This window comes from Ochotona curzoniae, unplaced genomic scaffold (assembly GCF_017591425.1).
Source record: "Ochotona curzoniae isolate NIBS_2020 unplaced genomic scaffold, NIBS_Ocur_1.0 contig_4064, whole genome shotgun sequence".
NCBI lineage: Eukaryota > Metazoa > Chordata > Mammalia > Lagomorpha > Ochotonidae > Ochotona > Ochotona curzoniae.
In genome coordinates this window covers 9,100,186-9,105,267 of record NW_024466107.1, presented here as the reverse complement: position 1 = coordinate 9,105,267, position 5,082 = coordinate 9,100,186, and the positions used below count along the sequence as shown (strand labels likewise).

The 5,082-nt window shown below is 45.8% G+C and overlaps 1 pseudogene; it reads right to left on the bottom strand.

Moving 5' to 3' along the window:
- Positions 1–819: 819 nt before the first annotated feature.
- On the bottom strand, positions 820–2,488 carry LOC121158986 (annotated as a pseudogene).
- Positions 2,489–5,082: the final 2,594 nt, after the last annotated feature.

Below are 5,082 nucleotides of genomic sequence, written 5' to 3'. Positions count from 1 at the left end.
CTTCCTTGAAGCTTCCGGTGATTTCTCACACAGGCTCCACTGGAGGTGGCGTGACAAAAAACCACTCCAAAACATAATTTTTTGTGTGATTTCTTGTCTTCATGATTTTCATTTGTATCCTTTTTAAAGCTAGAGATATTATCTCCTGCTCATCTACACGCTCAGCCTGCCTGTGAGCACCAATTTAGTCCTCACTGCTCCCCATCACCTCGAGCTTCCTGATTCGTGTGCCTGCAAAGGCAGGCGAAGGTGGCCCGAGTGGCTCCAGGGGCTCCTGCAATGCAGCTCCGGATTTCTGACTTTGGTTGAGGTCATCTGGGCGGTGAATCTGCTTTTCCAGTAAAGAAATACATCCTTTTTTTTAAATGTATAAAATCCAGGTAGCATGTAGAAGACAGATTAAAATTTCTTCAAAGATACAACACAGGAGAGAGTTTCCTTGGCTTTCAAAGAATTGCTTCAGTGCCTCTGTTGAAAATTAATTGTGTAAATATGAGTCTACTTCTGGGATCTCCATATTATTGTTTTTTTCTCATTAAATTTTATTCTAATGGGTCTCAAAATTCCGTGACAGATTTTTGATCAGGTTGTTGCCATGCAAAAGTACTGATTTTCAAAAACTCTTAACTTAAAAACCACCATACATGAGAAACAAATGGTCCACAAAACACTCACCCTTCCTTTTGAAAGTTTTACGATGTGTTGTTATCATGAACCAGCCTTTTACTAGGAAACTTCCATGGCCAATTGAGACCAACGGCTCTGAGACTGTTGTGCCACCATTGATGAAGATGGGGTGGCAGGTATGAAAGCTAATACTCACTTAGACCTCTGAGCTTTCCGGGCAGACGTGGTAGTCTTGCCAGCCCCAGCAGCCTTCTGGATGACACCGATGGCATCATGCGTCTCCTATCACGGACAGCCAAACAACCCAAAGGAGGGTAGTCCGAGAAGGCCTCGGCACACATGGGCTTGCCAGGAACAGTGCTAGCAATGGCAGCATCACCAGATGTCAGGAATGCAGGGCCATCTTCCAGCTTCTTTCCAGAAGGAGGATCAATCTTTTCCTTCAGCTCAGCAAACTGGCAAGCAATGTGAGCTGTGAGACAATCCCACGTAGGGGCATGCCCAGCGCTGATTTGACCTTGATGGTTCAGCATGATGAGCTGAGTCATAAAGCGAACTCTTCGGTTGGTAGATCGTTTTTGCTATCACCAGCCACGTTGCTGTCATGAACAGCTTTGACAGATTCTTTTTTAAAAAAGATTTATGTATTTTTTATTAGAAAGGCATAGCCACAGAGAGGAGGAAATACAAAGAGGAAGATCTTCCATCTGCTAATTCACTCCCCAAGTGGCCGCAATGGTTGGAGCTGATCCTATCTGAAGCCAGGAGCCAGGAGCTTCTTCTCGGTCTCTCACACACGTGCAGGGCCTAAAGCTTCAGGCCATCCTCTACTGCTTTCTTAGGTCACAGGTAGGGAGGTGGATGGGAAGCAGGGCAGTCAGGACACGAACCAGCAGCCATATGAGATCCCAGTGTGGGCCAGGTAAGGGTTTAGCCACTGAGACATCATGCCAGGCCCAGGCCCAACAGTCACATTCTTGAAATTGAAGCCCCCATTGTCACCAGGAAGAACTTCACTCAAAGCTTTGTGGAGCATTTCCACAAACTTGCCTTCAGTTGTGACGTTGATAGGAGCAAAGGTCACCACCATGCCAGGTTTTAGAACACCAGTCTCCACTCGGCCCAGAGGGGCAGTTCCAAACCACCCATTTTGTAGACATCCTTTGGGGCAGATGCAGAGGCCTGCCAGTTGATTTGGTTGGTGGGAGGATGCAATCCAGGGCTTCCAGCAAGGTGGTTCCACTGGCATCGCTGTCTTTGCGGGTGACTTTCCATTAACACTGGGCTCCAACATGTTGTCATCATTCTAACCAGAAACTGGTACAAATGCTACTGTGTCGGTGTTGTAGCCAATTTTCTTAATGTAGGTGCTGACTTTCTTAAGGATTTCCTTGTGCCTCTTTTGCCTCTAGGTGGTTCAGCGGAACCTATTTTGTTAACATCAACAATTAGTTGTTCCACACGCAGGGTGTGAGCCAGCAGGGCATGCTCACAGGACGGCCCATTCTTGGAGATACCAGCACTAAATTCTGCGACACGAGCACCAACAGTCAGGCAGTACCATCAGCCTGAGATGTGTCTGTAGTCGGGTTTTTGATGAGGTCTCTGTGTCCTGGGGCATCAGTGATGGTCATGTAATACTTGCTGCTCTGCAGTTTCCACAGGGAGATGTCCATGGTGACACACTCTGCTTTTAGTTCATCCAAGACCCAGGACTGCTTGAAGGAGCCCTGTCCATCTCAGCAAGCCTCCTTCTTGCATTTGCAATGGCTCTTTTGTTGATGCTGCCACATTTGTAGATCAGATGGCCAGTAGTGGTGGGCCTGCCCAAATGGGGTTTTTCTTTTTTTTTTCTTTCCATTTTTGGCTTTGATTTGGCGGTGGTTTTCACAACACTTGTGTTCTGACAGCAAACCTGTTGTCAAAAAAGATGTCCTGTCTATATTTGTTCAGCCTTTTGGCAGCACCACATCAACTTGACTAATGCAGTTGCAGTACATTGTGAATTCAGATGGTGTTGTTCTCCACCATTGCTGCTTTTTATTTATTTATTTACTATTTTCTTTCCAAGATTGTTTGGGTCATTTAATCTGTGCGTTCAGCAGTTTTCTCCATTTATTGGGCTTTCTCCTAGCGGTGGCTTGCAGAGGTTGTCACTCTTCTCTGCTTTTGATTCTGTGTTGACCATGTAACAGCAGCATTCATTGCGCACCTGCTGGAAAGTTTATAGTTTTGTTAAAATATAAACACAAGAAAACGAAAGTGCACAACCACCAGGGGTGGGACAGCTTTGGATCATCTTCTGTTCCAACCTCCATTTTTTTTTCTCCAGTGAGCAACACAAGAGTTGTCAAAGGTGGAACTCTCCTGCAGGAGGGTAGGGGCTCCAGGAAAGTGCGGGAACAGAATGACAGCAGGGGCAAAGCCCCATCAGAAGGATGCATTGTCCTCCTGCTTAGCTGGTTCGTGATGAAACAAACAGAAAAAGAAACAAATCTCTAGGATCTCTTTAGAGCTGCTCCACAGAGAGAAAATCAAGTGAAAGGTGTCACATTGCTATGTCACAGTGGCTGCTTCTAGCTCATCATTTCCTGCGCTACTCAATATATATTTTTTAACAACATCTTAAAACATCTGCTAGTCAATGGTTACTATGGTTGGAAAGTGTCTCAAAAGTTTACACTTCGGGGTCTGGTGCAATGACTTGATTGGTTAATCCTTCACCTCCAGGTGTTTTTTCTTTTGCCTGTAAACTTCCCACTGAATGCATCAAGCATTCATAGTTCACTGTTAAATGACCGTGATTTGACTTCATTCTTTGAAGACCTCTCTTTCCAGAAGGTAGCATTAAAGGAACATTCAGGTTCTGTGTGATTTGTTTTGATGGCGTTATGGGGATAGTTCCATTAAATCCATGCATGTATCATACATACATAAAGTTACAATTTCATTGAGAAAGTGAATGTTGGACAGGGATGGAGAGAAGGAATTTATGTTAAAAATATTACCATAAACACAACATTAGCAATGGTCCATTTTCGGTTGCTATACCTGAATTCCATAGGCTGAATGGTTTATAAAGAAGGAAGACTGATGTGGTGCACGTTTCTGGAGGATGGGAAATCGGCAAGCCCAGTGCCAGGTGAGTGCCATTCCTGCTGCACTGGAACCAGGCAGAGAACATCACTTGGTGAGGCAGGACGACCATGCTGGTGCGTGGCATACTGCTCCATACCAAGAGTCATGACTGCCGTTGGGAAGGGCCCATCCTATGTTCCACCTTATCCCAAGTTCCACCCGAAGGGCTCACATGTGAATATCATTAACATGAATTGGGAAATTGTAAGCTTTAATATACACACAGGTGCAGGATCCCAAGGCTTTGGGCTGTCCTTTGTGGCTTTCCCAGGCCACAAGCAGGGAGCTGGACAGGAAGTGGGGCCACCGGGATTAGAACCAGTGCCCCCTAGGGGATCCCAGCATGTGCAAGGTAAGGACCTTAGCCACTAGGCTATGGTACCGGGGACCCCCTGAGGTTTGCTTAGCCTTATTTGAGATACTCTCTTGCAGTATCACGGCTCTCATTCTAAACCTTCCTCAAGGAAGAGCACTGAGGCATTCAAAGCGTGCTAGACAAGAGAAACACTGAAGCAGGATGAACAAGGCGCTTCCCATAAGGTGGGTGAAAATAGTATCCGTTCCCTGGGGTTTGGCCACATCTCCCAGTGATGAAGGTTGGCAGAGAGCGTGATGAAGGTTGGCAGAGAGCATGCCGGGATCGTACACAGCACTCAGTCCTGGCTCTCCTGGTGCCGAGTGGGAGTCGCTCTGTGACCGAGGTGGCCGCTGTGTGACCGAGGTGGCCGCGAGTACACCTGGACGAACTAAGAAGTCGTGTTCCCGGAAGAGGTCTTTAAGGGAGTGAATAATAAGAAGGCTTCACTGTGGAACCAATGGTTATTTCTTTAGTCACTCTCCGTGTTTAGTGTATATTCCAGATTATCTTGCTGAGTTCCCAGAGTTGTTCAGGAAGTTTGAAGTCAGCATCAGTTTTGGCTGCCAAATCTGTGGCTTCCTCAAACCCAAAACTTGTGACAATTACAAGTGTGTTCCATTTCTTCGGGAATTCAGCTCCTGTGGTCACGCTGCTGGCTGCATAGAAGACAGCAGGGCTGTGGTTATGTTTCCCGAAGTCTCTTTCTAAAAATAGGACACTCTTATGAACAAGAGCAATAGTTAAGTCCGAATCAGTGAATGCACTACAGAGCATAGAAGCTCACCAAGGCATTCATGAAACACGTGACTACAGGAGTTGCCCAAGTATTTCAGGAGCATCACACATGCCTGTACGTTGACAATGGTAAATTTTCTTCAGTTCATTTACCTTTTTCTTCATTGTTCTGGAATAACACATAAATTATATTTTGAGTTTCAAAGCCGTTGTGATTGACAGGA